The sequence below is a fragment of the Papaver somniferum genome, chromosome 10 (assembly GCF_003573695.1).
Source record: "Papaver somniferum cultivar HN1 chromosome 10, ASM357369v1, whole genome shotgun sequence".
In the NCBI taxonomy this organism is placed as follows: Eukaryota; Viridiplantae; Streptophyta; class Magnoliopsida; order Ranunculales; family Papaveraceae; genus Papaver; species Papaver somniferum.
Window position 1 is genome coordinate 143255277 of NC_039367.1, and position 20169 is coordinate 143275445.

At 42.6% G+C, this 20169-nt stretch overlaps 1 long non-coding RNA gene across 5 annotated transcripts; it reads right to left on the reverse strand.

Annotated features, from left to right (window-relative positions):
• Positions 1–11590: 11590 nt before the first annotated feature.
• LOC113317393 lies at positions 11591–14480 on the reverse strand. 5 transcript variants are annotated; one of them, XR_003343496.1, is made up of 7 exons: positions 14047–14480; positions 13486–13651; positions 13118–13208; positions 12797–13032; positions 12587–12697; positions 12271–12372; positions 11591–12004 (listed from the first exon to the last, which is right to left on the reverse strand). It is a non-coding gene; the product is annotated as an uncharacterized LOC113317393 (long non-coding RNA). The 5 variants fall into 5 exon arrangements; XR_003343492.1 differs by having other exon boundaries at positions 12797–13208; XR_003343493.1 differs by having other exon boundaries at positions 12458–12697; positions 12797–13208.
• Positions 14481–20169: the final 5689 nt, after the last annotated feature.

Genomic DNA, 20169 nt, shown 5'->3' on the forward strand with positions numbered 1-20169 from the left:
CTTCTTCTTGGATTAAGGGACGTTTTCTATCTCCTTTAATGTTATAAATAGGAGAGAGAATGCTAAAAATTTGAAATAAATTTCATTCCTTCATTCTCTTGTTAGTTCATAATTCTTTCATCTCTGAACCTTCTCATTTTTCTCTTCTTGTTTTCTAGCCATTAACTTCTGCTGGTGATATTGTGAGTAAGATCTTCCTAGGATTCTTCGAAGTTTGACGGTTGTTGTTTTTCATTGTCTTCCCATCGCACGCTTCAGCTCATAAGGCTTTTGATACAGGTATGAGATTATTTTTTCTTCGATCTCGATGTTTGTTCATCTTCTGCTACTGTGTTCTTAGTTTTGTGATGAAGAACAAATATACAAAGAATATATACTTGCCCCTGTTCTTTATCACAAAACTTACGGATTCGTGCTCGAAGATTTAAGCTTGTCCACGAGGTTGCCAATTAAGTTAGGGTTTTTCGTTTTTGATGAATTTAGGGTTTTCAGTTGATATCTTTGGCGATAGAAGTTTTGACAAATTTCACGTTTTATGATCTTCATTTGCTTCTCTGCTTGTATCTTTATCTTGTTTTTATGTTTCGTCGTAGATATGGTTGATCGTCAGCGGTCTCCCTATCAAACACCGCCACCGATCCCTTATAGGTCTCCCCTACATAGAAGTCCTGATATATCTCCGCCGAAGGGTGCTTCGTCTAGGCCTTCGCATTTAGACCCTCGTGCTCAGAGGACCTCATATACTGTTGGTCCAAGATCTTCATCTGTCAAGAAAGGGGATCAGACGAAGGGTCCTCAGGGTTCTAGGTTTGACGTTAATCTCCATGCTGCTTCTCAACGTGATGTGCCAGCAAATACGCAGACCCCTTCGCCTCATCGTACTGAGCCGCTGAACGTCCAACCTCTTCGTTTTATTGCTCCACCTAGCGATGCCGCTGCAGAAACCTAAAGTTCCATCTTCTACCGTTCCTGTGAGAGGAAAATCTACTAAGGGTCCCGCACCGAAGGATGATCTATCAAAGAATCATCCTACCAAAAGGAAAGCTTCAAATATGAGTCCCCCGAAGAGACCTTCCTCGGATCCTGCTGACGATTCAGACACTGCCCCACTTATACGAAGCGTCACAGTTGGTAAAAAGAAGGTTACTTTCAAGCACGTAGATCTTGCAGTGTTCAAGGAGAAACATGAACTCAGAGATTTTGATGTTAGTTTTTACGCTCCAGATGATGATCTCACTTATGATCAGATTTCGAATTATCAATAAGATGAGTTCCACCTGTTAACTACGGTGGGAGCCTTCGAAGCTGGCCTCATGTTGCCTTTATACAAGTCGGGAGATTCTGTCTACTTTGACGTCTTGGCTCATCGTGAGGGCTCCACCCCTCACACCCATTGCCGCTCGGTGGTGCAGCTGACTGGAAACTATCTTCGTGAGCTTAAGGAGTGATATCTTCGGCGCAAAGGAGAAACAATGATGACCTTCTAGACTCCTGATCCTGCTGAGAGAGACTGGTATACTCCTGAGAATTTCAATAATTCCTTCAGGGATTATGTTAATGGTAGGAACCGTAAACCATGGAGTGTTGGCCTTCAAACCATTGCTGATCCACGTGGTGAGATTCGGCTCTTGAGTGAAGTAAGTGATTCAAAGTTGAAGTATGTTCCTGGTACCGAAGGGACTCCCACAAGAAGATTTTTCCTGCTCGTGAGAGGATAAAGCGTGATCATGACTATGAGTGGCATGCCACCGTTATCGATATTATTGGTCCTTGAGATTATGGATGGGTGCCTAGTCCGCACGGATGGCGTCCTATTGCTGACAGTCAAGCTTGTCAGAGTGCCCCGGCTCATTATGGTAATTTCTGCCCTTGGCAGTTGAATTTTGAAGGTATGAATTTTTATTATGCCTAAGATGCCGCTTATATGGATGAATAAGAAAGTTCTGATGCCTCTCTTCCTTCAAAGAGTACTGTTGCTGCCAAGGTATGACTTCTTGTTACACTGTATACTTGCCCCTGTTCTTCTTTGTTTGGATTTTTAATCAAAATAAGGAGGAAATAACCGTCATAATAATTCTATGTTATCTTTCTAGGTGACCAAGAAGAAGAAAATTGGGCCTCTTCAATCTTCCACTGCTGCGGCTGATGAAACAGAGGTTCATGAGGAGGTTAACAACCCCGTGAACGAAGAGTTCATTGTGGAAGACGAAGATCTTACTGATGACGAGGAACGTACTGATAATTCTCCTTATAATCACGAGGATGGACGGAATATTGATGATGATGTTGCTGAGTAGAATATTGCCCCTGGTGATGGTGAAAATGTGGAAAAAGAGCCTGCCCCTGGAGGTAGTGGAGTTGTAGAGACAGAAGCTGCCCCTGGTGGAGGCGTCGGATTGAATTCTTCTACGGAACCAATGGACGAAAATGTTGGTCCTCCGCTATCTTTTCTTGTCGCATGTCAAGAGTTCTCCTTTGGCAAGATCTATTCTGTGGGTGAACCGATTGACATGGACGCTGCTTTGGGGATTGCTTCAAAGTTTTATATACTTTCCCCAAACGATGATTGGGATGTTCTTGGTGAGACCGTTGGTAAGAAAAATGTTGAGGCGGATGAGAGTCCTGATGGCGAGGATGCAGATGCCCTAGCTGACAAGGAAACAGAGGCTGGGAGAAATCTCAAAGCTAAGAAGGACTCCGATGTTGGGAAGAATGTCGTTGCTACTGAGACTTCCGCTGGGGTTACTTCCGAGGATTTTCCACAATCCTTAATGCGTGATGGTGATGATGTCATCCTTGATTGGTTGAAGAAAAACAACCTGATGTTCGTGCCCAATCCTGCTCCAATAATCCCTGGTGAGAAGAATTCTGATGCTTTTACTCGCCAGATGATGCAACGATCTTCTGAAGGGAGAGTTGCAAAAGTGTGAGACAAGGACTTGAGGGTCACTTCCGTTAGCCTTCTAGTTGATCCCCCGTCTGTCGTTGCTGATATGATGGTCATAGATGATGGATATCAGTATGGTTTTCCTCAGCAGCGGATGCTTGAGGTAAGTCATCGTAATTCCTCATAAATTGCCTGCTGTTCTGTCGTGATCACTTATAATCATCATCTACTTATTTGGAACGCAGGTGATGAGAAGCGAACATTGTAACCATACTCTGTATCAGTTTTTCAAGGCGAAATCCCTCAAGTTGGAGGCAAAGCTTCGTCATAGGGAGGAAGAATTGTCCTCCGCCGAGGCTGTTATCTCTTCTAGAGATAAAGAGATACTTGAACTAAAGAACCAGTTGAAGGGGAAAGAACAGCTTGGAGCCGAAGAGGAAAAGCTTCGTGTTGAACTTGTCATGGCTCGTAGTGAGTTGGAGAAGGCCCGTAACGATTGTTCGTCCTCTAAAGGTTTGTATTCTTATTCAACTTTCCCCTTCATCTCTCTTTCGTCTTCTTAGCATGTTGTCTGAGTCTCCCCGCCCTATCTTCAGCGGGTGATGTCAGAGAGTTAAAATGGCTTCAAAGTGAGAGCACTCGCCAAGCCTCTCGAATTCGAGAACTAGTGACAAAGATTAAGGGTAAGCTGAGAAGTGGGATGCCCGATCTGATGAACATAACGAACTGGTTGCACAACATCGAGAAAGGCGGGAACAGATGGTTGATAAGCAGAATAAGTATAACTTTGACCGCCGCTTATTTAATGGTGTTTTATTATGGACTCGGGAAAATCTTCGTGACGCCCATGACAAAATTTCTCGCTTGGAAGCTAAGGTAGCCGGCTTGGAAAAAGAGTTGCATCAAGCTCGATCCTCCCACGATCCTGAAGTCGGGGACTATATACAACGACTTGTTCGTGAGAGGGACGATGCCAGATCTGAGGCTTTTTCCTTTAGAATGCTTTGACCGCTTCTCGGGCCGATGTTGCTCGTTTAGTCGAGTCTGAAAGAAGTATGGAAATGAATATGTACAGGCTTAGTAAAGAGATAGAAGATATGAACAATGAAGTCAACCACATTCGTCACTTGGACTCCATGAAGCAGGTAGAGTTAGATGAGTGTCAATTTGATCTCGCGACCCTTCGATTGAATTATAAGAAGGTATCAGATGAGTATGATTTCCTTGACGAAGCCCGGGACGCTATAGTTAACGAATATGAAATAGCTTCGGCCAATGTCGAAGGTATACATTTATTTGGTCGTGTGTCGTTCTGTAGGTCCAGCCTTCTAACCTTTGGTGTTATCTTTTTTCTCTACAGATCTCGAGGGACAACTTCTCGCTGCAAATGAAAAACTTGAAAAAGCTCAATCTTCCTTACTGCAGCAGGAGAGCCAGACTACGTATTACAAGGGTCAACCGACTGTCATTTCCATCGTCGCGGGCTCATCTGAAGAACAACGTTATTGGTTATAAGGCTCGCTGCCAGCTGACCGAAGAGATTAACAAGACTCTTTCACGGATTGAGAATGACCTCAAGACAGAACATGGCATCGTCAAGAGTTACCCTCGTCGTCGTATGCCCGAGCCATTAACTCACTCTTCGGGTCCTTCTTCGGGTGGAAGCGTACCTTCGTCGCAGAAACAAAACCCCGTAAGTCATGTTGAAACATCAAAAGAAAAGTAGATTCCCTTGTTTATCACAGAAAGATGATCTTTGTTGTTTACTCGGCTTCGAGCCATTTTTTGATATATCTTGTGTTTCTTGTGTACATTTCCCGATCTTGTAATCAACTTTTATGGAATAGATCATCGTTTGCTTGAGTATGTACAGTTTAAATTTTACCTGCATTGTTAGGTCAGTTTGTTCTTTTCAGATAGAGGTAACTGTAGTAAGAAGTGAACTAAGTAAAATGACAAAAAGTGTTTGATAACGATGCCGAAGGTATGTACCTTCGTGATCGTCTTTGGATCTGTCACCCCGCTGGCTAATCCTTGACCAGAGGATTCCCAGACGGTGGGGGTCGGGGCAGCTTCCTCGGATATGTGGTGCGTTATAGGAATATTTACATGCACCCATTCCGCTGAACCACTGCCTTGTAATTGGTTGGGTATCTATTTCTGCTGGATGCCTTCCCCATGGTCCTTCACTTATAGACGCTGATAGGGGATCCGGAGAAATTGTATATGACTACTTTCCCCAATAGTTTTTTGCAAAAGTTTGTTCGTTTGATTGATAGGTTGAGGTCTGCTATGCCTCGTCCAGAGATAGAAACACGTCGAGCGGATACGCTGTCTTTTTCTTCTTCAGGTACTCTTTACGCAGGTGCAGAACTGCGCTTCCTTACGGATAATATGGATTGAGGTATTTAGCATTCCATGGGTGTCTGAGGACTTCTCCTTTTAGATAATGCAGGTAGTAGGATCCATTCCCGACAACGTCGTGTATTATAAACGGTCCTCCCCATGATGGTGCTAACTTGCCCCACTTTTTTTCTCGCTGGTATTGTGGTATGGTTCTCAGCACATATTGTCCTTTTACAAAGTTCCTAAGCCTAACCTTCTTGTTGTATTCTCTGGCTAACCTTCGTTGGTAGTTTTCCATCCTTTGAAGTGTTGTCTCTCTTCTTTCTTCTAGATCATCGAGCCTTTCTAGCATCATATCTATGGTGAGGTTCTTCTCCTAGGCTTCGGTTTTCGTAGTTGGCATGATTATTTCTGTCGGGATGACTGCTTCAGCTCCGTACGTAAGCAGGAAAGGTGATTCACCTGTGGCAGATCTTCACGTTGTTCAATATACCCATAGAACGTTGTGTAACTGTTCGCACCATCGTCCTTTATGTTCGTCCAATTTCTTTTTGAGAATGAGGCCAAGGGTCTTGTTTGTAGCCTCGGCCTGTCCGTTACTCTGGGGGTAGATGAGGGTTTATTTGTACTTTCTGATTTTGAAAGTGTCGAAGAGCATATCTATGTTTTTCCCCCGTAATTGCTTGCCATTGTCCGAGACAATTTCTGTGGGAATGCCGAACTTCCAAATGATGTTCTGAAAGATGAATGTGAAAACATCCACGTCTCGGATTCTAGCTAAGGGTTTGGCCTCTACCCACTTGCTGAAGTAGTCTGTGGCTACGAGCAAGAATCGCATTTTCCCTGATCCTTCGATAAAGGGGCCAACGATGTCTACACCCAACTTTGAAAATGGCCAAGGACTCTCCACCGAATTCAACTTTGTGGCATGAGCGTGAATTTTCTTAGCAAACCGCTGACATTCTTCGCATCTCCTGGACATCCTGGCTGCGTCTCGGATCATTTGGGGCCAATAGTATCCCTACATTTTTGCTTTATCCGCCAGTGATCTCATTCCGTTGTGGTTACCTGCGTCCCCGTAATGCATGTCCTTCAAAATACGATTCCCATCCTCTCTGGATAGACATCGTAGCAGTGGTCCAAGAAAGGAATTATTGTACAACATCCCATCACGAAGATCGTATCTCTCTGCCTTTGATTGTATTTTCCTAGCTTTCTTCAATTCTGTTGGCAACGTTCCTTCTTCCAGATAACGGTGAATCTCGGATCTCCAGTTTTCTTCATTGTTGAAGTCCTCGTCTTTGTTTGCCCTTGTCATGATGTCGTCTTCGATGAAGTCCTCAGCAATGTCTTCCCCCACATCATCGTCACCAATGTCCTCTCATACATCGTCTTCACGATTTGTATCAAAGGACTGTTGTGGGGTGATCGAAGTTTCGTACACCCTTGATATTTTTATGGCTTTAACACTCTAATCTTTCAGCATCGATGATATGTATGCCAAGGCGTCGGGGTACCTGAGATCTTTTCTGCATAGGTGTCGTAATTTGATGCTTGGTATCTGTGAGGCTAAGGTTTGGACCAAAGCCATTATGCGGAGAGGGTGTCATCGTAGACATTGTACTCTATCCTTGTATGTTGTATGACTAGTTGCAAATCACTTGTCCGTCGCACATCAGTTATTTCCATTTCTATTATTAAACGCAGAGCATGTACTATATCTTCGTATTCTACGATGTTGTTGGTGTGCTCCTTAAATTCCAACCTCAACGCACGCACAATCCTCTCCCCGGTGGGGGTAGTGATCACGATTCCGATGCCTGCTCCTTCTATATTCCTTGATCCGTCTACGAAGACCTCCCATCGCCTTTGGCTTGAGGGTTCAAGGATGTCGATTGGGTCTTTTCCTTCGTCTGCTTCTGGTAAGCCACTTACTTCCTCGTCGTTATTCAGGGGTAGATCTGCAAGGAAATATGCCAGGACTTGTGAGTTTTGGGAGTGTTGGGTTTCATGGATAATGTTGAACTGGTCCAGGTGAGTGTTCCACTTGGATATCCTTCCCATTTTCCCAGCGCTCTTGAGTACAACTTCCAACGGTGCTTTGCACGGAACACGAATATAGTGAGTCAAAAAATAAGTCCTCAACTTTTGGTGGCCCATACTAGCGCAAAGATGAGATGCTCGATCTGCGTATAATTTCTTTCTACCGTATTGAGTGTCTTGCTGACATAGTAGATTGGCTGCTCTATCTTCGTGTTAGTTTTGACCAACACTGTGCTGACCGCGTCCTATGTAGCTTCTATGTAAAGGGCCAAGACCTCATCGGGATCGGGGTTTTGTAGGATTGGAATTGTTGCGAGATATTCTTTGATCTTCTGGAAATCTTCTTCGCATTATGTGGTCCATTCAAACTTGCTTCCCTTTTTGAGGATGTTGAAGAAATGCTTGCATTTGTACGATGACCTGGCGATGAACCTGCCAAAAACTTCTAGGGATCCGTTAAGCTTTTGAACTTCTTTCAGGTTCTTCGGAGATGGCATCTCCATGATAGCTTGTATCTTGGATGGATCGACTTCGATGCCCCTCTTCGTTACTAAATATCCGAGGAACTTGCCTAATGTAACGCCGAATGTACATTTTTCCGGGTTTACTTTCATGCTGTGTTTCCCCATCGCTTCGAAAATGTCCCTCAAGTCCTTATGGGTCTTTGCGCAGCTTACTAAGTCTGACATATACTTCTAAGGTGTTCCCGATCCAAGGCTTGAAGAAAGGTACGAGACGTATGTTATATGTAAAGAATGTTACTGGTGTGGTGACACTTGGCAGACACATTTTACCGGTGAGGTTGCAGAATCACCTATATATTGACACATTTCATCTGTGACATGCACAAAGCACCATATTGATAGACACGTAATTGGGACCCCTTTATCTTTTATTCGATCCTCAAGTATATGACCAGACCATATCTGAGAGTGAGCCCCACCTGAGACTCAATCTCAAAGTGAGTCTGGCCGGCATACTTGATCCCAGATGTTCCCCCTTGTGAACACATAAATTACGAAGGCATCCACGTGTTCACAAACAATATTCGCTTGAGCCGATAAAATAATACATAGAATAATATAAATATAAAACGGCACAAATCACATTGACTCATCGACTCAGAGTCTTCGGACTCGTCCTTGTCTAGTCGTGAGGGATCGATTCAACTATTCTACTCAGTTCCGAAGAATATATCACAAGACATAATAATGATAACAGAAAGTAAGTGCTGAAATGTAAATGAGATTTACGTGGTTCAGCACTAAGGCCTACATCCACGGGGTTGAGGGTTTCACTATATATGGAGAGATTACAAAGATAGTCGAATGACTTTTAGGTGAATAAAGATGCCATGGGGAATAAAAACCATACTTACTCTTCTTATTTCTCTTTCTTAAAATCTTTTCTAGTTTTTCTCTCAATTGGTCGACCCCTTCTCCCTTGGTGGAGAGGGGTATTTATAGTAGTGGTACAAGGGGTCCACCGTCAGAGGCCGTTGTAATCTTATCTTCTTGTTCTTTGTGCAGATCCCGCTGGTATCCTCGTTCTGAACCGATGCCCCCAGCGGTTTATACTTGGTGACGATGAGTCGCCTCTTCTCCCTCCACAGGTTGGTTGACACGTATGCTAATCTAGGGTGTTTAATGCGGGTGGTTGGGTCGTCTGCACGCGCCAGCTAATTGCCTGCCACCCCTGTCACATCTGCGTCAGTTGGACCAACCCTTGACGTTGATCTTAGATCCCTCTCGAGATGGAATAAAGTGAACCCTTGGGTGTTCTTCAGTGCTTCGCAGTAACCCTTTCCTTCAATGCTCCTCGATTCTCAGCCCTCAGATCCATCAGGTGATGATCTTATACTGATGAAACATGTTGCTTGGGTATTCACGCGTGGCATCATATCTCGATGATCCAGGCTGTGTATCCTCCACGTGTGTTTCTCCAGACACGTGGCGAGTGATGAATTATGTGCATACAATTTGCCCCTTTTCTTCTGACTAAGGCGTCAGTTGAAGTTAGAGGAAGATCGTCCTCACATATTCTTCATCTCTCTATAATAACTTCCCCTAGATTTTAGGGCACGTTTCCCACTCCTGGTAATAACTTCTCCTTGGATTATGGGCACGTTTCCCACTCCTGGTAATAACTTCTTCTTGCATTAAGGGACGTTTTCTATCTCCTTTAATGTTATAAATAGGAGAGAGAATGCTAAAAATTTGAAATAAATTTCATTCCTTCATTCTCTTGTTAGTTCATAATTCTTTCATCTCTGAACCTTCTCATTTTTCTCTTCTTGTTTTCTAGCCATTAACTTCTGCTGGTGATATTGTGAGTAAGATCTTCCTAGGATTCTTCGAAGTTTGACGGTTGTTGTTTTTCATTGTCTTCCCATCGCACGCTTCAGCTCATAAGGCTTTTGATACAGGTATGAGATTATTTTTTCTTCGATCTCGATGTTTGTTCATCTTCTGCTACTGTGTTCTTAGTTTTGTGATGAAGAACAAATATACAAAGAATATATACTTGCCCCTGTTCTTTATCACAAAACTTACGGATTCGTGCTCGAAGATTTAAGCTTGTCCACGAGGTTGCCAATTAAGTTAGGGTTTTTCGTTTGATGAATTTAGGGTTTTCAGTTGATATCTTTGGCGGTAGAAGTTTTGATAAATTTCACGTTTTATGATCTTCATTTGCTTCTCTGCTTGTATCTTTATCTTGTTTTTATGTTTCGTCGTAGATATGGTTGATCGTCAGCGGGCTCCCTATCAAACACCGCCACCGATCCCTCATAGGTCTCCCCTACATAGAAGTCCTGATATATATCCGCCGAAGGGTGCTTCGTCTAGGCCTTCGCAGTTAGACCCTCGTGCTCAGAGGACCTCATCTACTGTTGGTCCAAGAGCTTCATTTGTCAAGAAAGGGGATCAGACAAAGGGTCCTCAGGGTTCTAGGTTTGACGTTAATCGCCATGCTTCTTATCAACGTGTTGTGCCAGCAAATACGCGGACCCCTTCGCCTCATCGTACTGAGCCGCTGAACGTCCAACCTCTTCGTTTTATTGCTCCACCTAGCGATGCCCCTGCAGAAACCTACAGCTCCACCTTCTACCGTTCATGTGAGAGGAAAATATACTAAGGGTCCCTCACCGAAGGCTGATCTATCAAAGAATCATCCTACCAAAAGGAAAGCTTCAAATATGAGTCCCCCGAAGAGACCTTCGTCGGATCCTGCTGACGATTCGGACACTGCCCCACTTATACGAAGCGTCACAGTTGGTAAAAAGAAGGTTACTTTCAAGCACTTAGATCTTGCAGCGTTCAAGGAGAAACATGAACTCGGAGCTTTTGATGTTAGGTTTTACGCTCCCGATGATGATCTCACTTATGATATGATTTCGAATTATCAATAAGATGAGTTTCACCTGTTAACTACGGTGGGAGACTTCGAAGCTGGCCTCAAATTGCCTTTATACAAGTCGAGAGACTCTGTCTACTATGACGTCTTGGCTCATCGTGAGGGCTCCACCCCTCACACCCATTGCCGCTCGGTGGTGCAGCTGACTGGAAACTATCTTCGTGCGCTTAAGGAGTGCTATCTTCGGCGCAAAGGAGAAACGATGATGACCTGCTACACTCCTGATCCTGCTGAGAGAGACTGGTATACTCCTGAGAATTTCAATAATTCCTTCGGGGATTATGTTAATGGTAGGAACAGTAAACCATGGAGCGTTGGCCTTCGAACCATTGCTTCTCCTCGTGGTGAGATTCGGCTCTTGGGTGAAGTAAGTGATTCAAAGCTGAAGTATGTTCCTGGTAACGAAGGGACTCCCACAGGAAGATTTTTCCTGTTCGTGAGCGGATAAAGCGTGATCATGACTATGAGTGGCATGCCACCGTTATCGAGATTGTTGGTCCTTGGGCTTATGGATGGGTGCCCGATCCGCATGGATGACGTCCTACTGCTGACAGTCAAGCTCGTGAGAGTGCCACTAGTCCAAAATGCGGAATTTAGGACGGGTAGAATCTGTCAAAAACAGTCTTATAGGATAAATATCGTGCGTCCTATAGTCTGTCATATTTTTGGTGTACTATTTCTTAAAGGGGAGACTCTTTTTTTTTCAAAACTTTACATTGGTTTTTGTTTGTCCTAAAATAACAACTGGCCCCATCCATTTGTCGAAATATCAGTTTTAAGATTCAGCTAAATTCAGCTTCACCCTAATAAGATTTTGACGGGTATGATTCAGCTAAGTTTTTTTTTTTCTTTTTGTTAGTACTATTTTCAGAATATTAATAAGCAAGCCAAGATATAGAATTTTATAAACAAATTCAAACCATTTTATTTAAGTTAACTTGAATTCAGTAACAATCGATGCTTCAAAAGAAAAATTACAACTTTGAGAAACCAAACATCTCAAATTCAACAACAGAAGCTACTTCTGGTTCAAAACAACAAAGAAGAAAAAAAAATCAAAACATAATTAACTGCCAGGTGCCGGAGCTCCTTTTGTTCATCAGACGATATACTTTCAGTAAGATATAAACCTTTTGAAGGATTGATCGTAACATCTACATCTTCCGGTAAAAGATATCGTCCTTCCGAAAAGACAAGATCGGTTGTTGTAAGCCACTGCATAGATTAGCATACATGGATTCATAAAATATATAAATATGATAAAGTGGATTGTGCTTCGTAGACTTATGTTTGATGTTCAGCACTCCTATATCCCTGTCAGGCAGGTAAAAAATTCAGGTCATGAAAATTTTAAACTCTTCGTTACTGCCAACATATTAAAGGCAGCTACCACTATGCACAAAACATAAACCCAACAAAAGAAGAAGAAACGTCTCCAATGCACGTTAATAAATGACAAGAAGAGAGCAAAGAAAAAAAGTATCTTCTTGAAGGCATGGCTTAAGAGATTTCTCAACCACTGTAACACTTAATCGGTTTCCAGGACAAACTTAATTTATAGCTAATTAAGATTTTATTACCTTGAACATGATATCCTATCACCAAGCAAGAACATAGTAACAGGCTTGTAAATAGACTTTGAATATTGCACTTCTGGGAATAGCGAGATTGGTGGGGTCGTCCTGTAAACCAATAAGACCCAAGTAAGCAAGTAGTAATACACCTAGTTAGTGTGCATATAGTTGTTAGCAGCAGTAAACAACCTACACGGATAAAATGTTCATGGCACTTTGGCTTGTAACTGTGCAATTTCAATATCCAAATTGCAGATACCAAATACGCCTAGGTTGTGTGCCTATATCCCAGTACTAGTAGGATATCAACAACTGATATTACCTTGATCCTTACAAAAACCATCTTAGCACCGTCAGTAAGTCTTATGAATGAGATACCCAATTCTCCCGTTATTTCTTCTATACCTTGTTGAGCTTCCATAAGCCCTTCATCCTGCACAAGCAAAGTAGATATTAACATAAGACCGAAAAGAAAATCCATAGCATATACTACCAGAACAATACTCATTACCTGGTTAGATACATTGCTCACCTGTAGCTCAAAATCATGGAGCTTTTATTTCTTCTCTATAATCTCTGTATTCTAACAAATTAAGCCCCATGTGTAAGTTAGAAGCACAGATGAATTTATGATTCAGAGGATTCCTCGAATCTCTCTTTATGATTATTCATAATTGATACTTGTGAACAAACTAGGTTACGAATGAAATTTGAGTTTCTCCTCCAACAAAAAGAAGAGGAAACAAGAGTAGGACTTTCTGGTTTCACCTGCAATGAAGCAGGAATAGAACTGCATCACGAGTAGCATAAAAAAGAATATATATTCTCATAAAAATATTTGTTAAATTTACACCTGAGATGCAGTTTTAGTGTGATAAAACTGATAAATCTCCCCTCATGAAGTCTCAGTCTTCATAGGCATTAAATCGGATCTACCATTACCTCTGCCATAAAGAATGAAGCAGCGGTATGAGGCTATGAGCTGTTGTTAATTGATGTGAAGTAGTTTTAATGAACTCCAAAACAATAACAAAAATAACAGCAACGGGTCACTCATTTTCCAACTCTTTACAGACCCAAGGTTTGAAAATCTAAGATCCATATAGATCCCAAGAATCACTTGACAATTCACTTTCCTTATACAAATATAAAATCAGTAGATAGGTCCCATGTTCTGAGGAAATAACTAATGAGAACCAGTAAACAAAAGCGGATACTTACAAGTGGTTGCGGAAAATCAAAAGTTTGTAATCTCGCAGCAAGGGGCCTAACTCTTTTAGGTAAGTACAAAAACTCTCCATACTCTTCATCAGCTCCAGCATCAGATTTACATTTAGTATGCAACAATTGTAAAACCAATCGTCTTCTTGTACAAATATCAGAACCTCTGCATAGAAAATCTCTAACAACATGAGCTTCTAGAACAGTTGATGTACCACTATTTTGACTTCCAACAACAACAACTTGTGGTAATTCAGTCGTTGATGAACTTCCTAATTGTGCAAATATATCTTGTAGTTTATTCACAATTCGTATTACTGAATGACCCAACGATGATGATGATGTCGTTGGTTGTTGTTCTACATTTACTAAAAATCAAGTTTGGAAATACAAAAGAACAAAAATATCTATCGAGTATAATTGCAATAAAAAACCTAACCGCTTTATCAACAAGGACCAGAATGACTCTTAATCACAAGAAAAACTTTAGTTGATAAATGAGTATCGAGCCTAGCATAATGAATAATCAAAATGGTATTACCAAAATCCCAAGAATCTTACTGATTTCGCGTCTTTAGCTCTCCTCCCCCCCCCTTTTTGATTATGATTCTCTACAATCGATTTTGCCATCAATCTGCCACCGCTTTCACTATGCCAAGCTGAATCTATGTATCTCTTTCTTCAAGGTAGTAGGAGATGGAGATGTACAGAGAGATTTAACTATTGAAAAAAGAAAAAAGAAACAAGAAAAAAAGATCTTCACTCGCTCTCTCTCTATGATGTGGATTTGGAAATTGAAACTGGATTCAATTACAGTTTCTTCAAAAATTAGGGGGTTTTGAAGAATTGAAGGGATTTATGTGATGAAATTGATGGAGTTAAGCGTCTAAATCTCAGAATAATCTAGTTGGGGAAGTTAAAGGAGATGGTTCAGTTTAATAAACACGGAGAGGAATACAGGCGACTTTATCGTCCCCGTATGTTTTCAGTTTTAAGTAGTTTCTGGATCTAATTAGAGGCGTACAATTAATGTAATCTAAGGGTTTATATTGTTGTCCGATCTGGGAGGAACTCTAAGGGAGTGGGGGCTACCGATAAAAATGACAGATTCCTACTGTTATTTAGCATATACAGATGTTTTGAAAAATCCTAACCGTATAATATATAACAACATCTGATATCTGTCATTTTCCTCAAGCCCCAAGTGTCCTAAAAATCAGGTTTTGGACTAGTGTGCCCCGGCTCGCTATTGTAATTTCTACCCTTGGCAGTTGAATTTTGAAGGTATGAATTTTGACTATGCCTACGATGTTGCTGATATGGATGAAGAAGAAAGTTCTGATGCCACTCTTCCTTCAAAGAGTACTGCTGTTGCCAAGGTATGACTTCTTATTACACCGTATACTTGCCCCTTTTCTTCTTTGTTTGGATTTTCAATCAAAATAAGGAGGAAATAGCCGTCATAATAATTCCATGTTATCTTTCTAGGTGACCAAGAAGAAGAAAATTGGGCCTCTTCAATCTTCCATTGTTGTGGCTGATGAAACAGAGGTTCCTGAGGAGGATAACAACCCCGTGAATGAAGAGTTCATCGTGGAAGACGAAGATCTTACTGATGACGAGGAACGTACTGATACTTCTCCTCCTAATCACGAGGATGGCCGGAATATTGATGATGATGTTGCTGAGGAGAATATTTCCCCTGGTGATGGTGAAAATGTGGAAAAAGAGCCTTCCCCTGGAGGTAGTGGAGTTGTAGAGACAGAAGCTGCCCCTGGTGGAGGCGTCAGATTGACTTCTTCTACGAAACCAATGGAAGAAAACGTTGGTCCTCCGCTATCTATTCCTGTCGCATGTCAAAAGTTCTCCTTTGGCAAGATCTATTTTGTGGGTGAGCCGATTGACATGGACGCTGCTTTGGGGCTTACTTCAGAGTTTTATATACTTTCCCCAAACGATGATTGGGATGTTCTTGGTGAGACCTTCGGTAAGAAAAATGTTGAGGCGAAAGAGAGTTCTGATGGCGAGGATGCAGATGCCCTTGCTGACAAGGAAACAGAGGCTGGGAGAAATCCCAAAGCTAAGAAGGACTCCGATGCTGGGAAGAATGTCATTGCTACTGAGACTTCCGCTGGGGTTACTTCCGAGGATTTTCAACAATCCTTAATGGGTGATGGTGATGATGCCATCCTTGATTGGTCGAAGAAAAAGAACCTGATGTTCGTGCCCAATCTTGCTCCAATAATCCCTGGTGAGAAGAATTTTGATGCTTTTACTCGCCAGATGATGCAACGATCTTCTGAAGGGAGAGTTGCGGAAGTGTGGGACAAGGACTTGAAGGCCACTTCCGCTAGCCTTCTAGTTGATCCCCCGTCTGTCGTTGCTGATATGATGGCCATAGCTGATGAGTATCAGTATGGTTTTCCTCAGCAGCGGGTGCTTGAGGTAAGTCATCGTAATTCCTCATAAATTGCCTGGTGTTCTGTCGTGATCACTTATAATCATCATCTACTTATTTGGAACGCAGGTGATGAGAAGCGAACATTGTAACCGTACTCTGTATCAGTTTTTCAAGGCGAAATCCCTCAAATTGGAGGCCAAGCTTCGTCATAGGGAGGAAGAATTGTCCGACCCCGAGGCTGTTATCTACGCTAGAGATAAAGAGATACTTGAACTAAAGAACCAGTTGAAGGGTAAAGAACAGCTTGGAGCCGAAGAGGAAAAGCTTCGTGTTGAACTTTCCATGGGTCGTAGTGAGTTGGATAAGGCCCGTAACGATGCTTCGTCCTCTAAAGGTTTGTATTCTTATTCAACTTTCCCCTTCATCTCCCTTTCGTCTTTTTAGCACGCTGTCTAAGTCTCCCCGCCCTATCTTCAGCGGGCGATGTCAGAGAGTTAAAATGGCTTCAAAGTGAGAAGACTTGCCAAGCCCCTCGAATTCGGGAACTAGTGACAAAGATTAAGGGTGAAGCTGAGAAGTGGGATGCCCGAGCTGATGAACATAACGAACTGGTTGCACGGCATCGAGAAAGGCGCGAACAGATGGTTGATATGCATAATAAGTATAACTTTGACCGCCGCTTATTTAATGGTGTTTTATTGTGGACTCGGGAAAATCTTCATGAGGCCCATGAGAAAATTTATCGCTTGGAAGCTAAGGTAGCCGGCTTGGAAGAACAGTTGCATCAACCTCGATGCTCCCACGATCCTGAAGTCCGGGACTATATACAACGACTTGTTCGTGAGAGGGATGATGCCAGAGCTGAGGCTTTTTCCTTTAGCAATGCTTTGACCGCTTCCCGGGCCGAGGTTGCTCGTTTAGTCGAGTCTGAAAGAAGTCTGGAAATGAATATGTACAGGCTTAGTAAAGGGATAGAAGAGATAAAAAGTGAAGTCAACCACCTTCGTCACTTGGACTCCATGAAGCAGATAGAGTTAGATGAGTGTCAATTTGCTCTCGCGACCCTTCGATTGAATTATATATCAGATGAGTATGATTTCCTTGACGAAGACGGGGACGCTGTAGTTAACAAATATGAAATAGCTTCAGCCAATGTCGAAGGTATACATTTATTTGGTCGTGTGTTGTTCTGTGGTTCCAGCCTTCTAACCTTTGGTGTTATCTTTTTTCTCTACAGATCTCGAGGGACAACTTCTCGCTGCAAATGAAAAACTTGAAAAAGCTCAATCTTCCTTACTGCAGCAGGAGAGCCAGACTACGTATTACAAGGGTCTAGCAGGGTCTCGGGATGCAGAGGCTAAGGAGGCGGTTAAAGAAGTCAACCGACAGTCATCTCTATTGTCGCAGGATGAGCTGAGGAACACCGTTATTGGTTATAAGGCTCGCTGCCAGCTGACCGAAGAGATTAACAAGACTCTTGCACGGATTGAGCATGACCTCCAGACAGAACATGGCATCGTCAAGAATTACCCTCGTCGTCGTATGCCCGAGCCATTAACTCACTCTTTAGGTGGAAGCGTACCTTCGTCGCAGAAACAAAACCCCGCAGGTCATGTTGAAACATCAAAAGAAAAGCAGATTCCCTTGTTTGTCACAGAAAGTTGATCTTTGTTGATTACTCGGCTTCGGGCCATTTTTTATATATCTCGTGTTTCTTGTGCACATTTCCCGATCTTGTAATCAACTTTTATGGAATAAATCATTGTTTGCTTGAGTATGTACAGTTTAAATTTTACCTACATTGTTAGTTCAGTTTGTTCTTTTCAAATAAAGGTAACTGTAGTAAGAAGTGAACTAAGTAAAATGACAAAAAGTGTTTGATAACGATGCCGAAGGTATGTACCTTCGTGATCGTCTTTGGATATTTCACCCCGCTGGCTAATCCTTGGCCAGAGGATTCCCAGACGGTGGGGGTCGAGGCAGCGTCCTCGGATATGTGGTGTGTTATAGGAATATTTACATGCACCCATTCCACTGAACCACTTCCTTGTAATTGGTTGGGTATCTCTTTTTGCTGGATGCCTTCCCCATGGTCCTACACTTATAGACGCTGATAGGGGAGTCCGGAGAGATTGTATATGACTATTTTCCCTAATAGTTTTTTTGCAAAAGTTCGTTCGTTTGATTGATAGGTTGAGGTCTGCTACGCCTCGTCTAGAGATAGAAACACGTAGAGCGGATACGCTATCTTCTTCTTCTTCAGGTACTCTTTACGCAGGTGCAGAACTGCGCTGCCTTACGGATAATATGGCTTGAGGTATTTAACATTCCATGGGTGTCTGAGGACTTCTCCTTTTAGATTACGCAGGTAGTAGGATCCATTCCCGGCAATGTCGTGTATTATAAACGGTCCTCCCCATGATGGTACTAACTTGCCCCACTTTTTCTCTCGCTGGTATTGTGGTATGGTTCTCAGCACATACTGTCCTTCTAATAAGTTCCTAAGCCTAACCTTCTTGTTGTATTCTCTGGCAAACCTTCTTTGGTAGTTTCCATCATTTGAAATGTTCTATCTTCTTTCTTCTAGATCATCGAGCCTTTCCAGCATCATATCTGTGGTGAGGTTCTTCTCCCAGGCTTCGGTTTTCGTAGTTGGCATGATTATTTCTGTCAGGATGACTGCTTCAGCTCCGTACGTAAGGAGGAAAGGTGATTCACCTGTGGCAGATCTTCGCGTTGTTCGGTATACCCATAGAACGTTGTGTAATTGTTCGCACCATCTTCATATATGTTCATCCAATTTATTTTTGAGAATGCGGCCAAGGGTCTTGTTTGTAGCCTCGACCTGGCCGTTACTCTGGTGGTATATGGGGGTTTATTTGTTCTTCCTGATTTTTAAAGTGTCGAAGAGCATGTCTATGTTTCCCCCCTGTAATTGCTTGCCGTTGTCCGAGACAATTTCTGCGGGAATGCCGAACCTGCAAATGATGTTCTGAAATATGAATGTGAAAACATCCACGTCTCGGACTTTAGCTAAGGGTTTGTCCTCTACCCACTTGCTGAAGTAGTCTGTGGCTACGACCAAGAATCGCATTTTCCCTGATCCTTCGATAAAGGGGCCAACGATGTCTACACCCCACTTTGAAAATGGCCAGGGACTATCCACCGAATTCAACTTTGTGGCAGGAGCATGAATTTTCTTAGCAAACCGCTGGCATTCTTCGCATCTCCTGGACATCCTGTCCACATCTCGGATCACCTGGGGCCAATAGTATCCCTGCATTTTTGCTTTATCCGCCAGTGATTTCATTCCTCTGTGGTTACCTGCGTCCCCATAATGGATGTCCTTCAAAATACGATGCCCCTCCTCTCTGGATAGACATCGTAGCAGTGGTCCAAGAAAGGACTTCCTGTACAACATACCATCACGAAGATCGTATCTCCCTGCCTTTGATTGTATTTTCCTAGCTTTCTTCAATTCTGTTGGCAACGTTCCTTCTTCTAGATAACGGTGAATCTCGGATCTCCGGTCTTCTTCATTGCTGAAGTCCTCGTCTTCGTTTTCCCTTGTCATGATGTCGTCTTCGATGAAGTCTTCAGCAATGTCTTCCCCCACATTATCGTCACCAATGTCCTCCCCTACATCGTCTTCACGATTTGTAGCAAAGGACTGATGTGGGGTGATCGAAGGTTCATACACCCTTGATATTTTTATGGCTTTAACACTCTCATCTTTCAGCATCGATGATATGTATGCCAAGGCGTCGGCGTGCCTAAGATCTTTTCTGCATATGTGTCCGAATTTGATGCTTGGCATCTGTGAGGCTAAGGTTTGGACCAAATCCATGTATGCGGAGAGGGTGTCATCATAGACATTGTACTCTATCCTTGTATGTCGTATGACTAGTTGTGAATCACTTGTTAGTCGCACATCGGTTATTTCCATTTCTATTATTAAATGCAGAGCATGTACTACAGCTTTGTATTCTACGATGTTGTTGGTGTGCTCCTTAAATTCCAACCTCAGGGCATGCACAATCCTCTGCCCGGTGAGGGTAGTGATTACGATTCCTATGCCTGCTCCTTCTCTATTCTTTGATCCTTCTACGAAGACCTCCCATCGCCTTTGGCTTGAGGGTTCAAGGATGTCGACTGGGTCTTTGCCTTCGACTGATTCTGTTATGCCCCTTACTTCCTCGTCATTATTCAGGGGTAGAACTGTTGGATTTCATGGATAATGTTGAATTGGTCCAGGTGAGTGTTCCACTTGGATATCCTTCCCA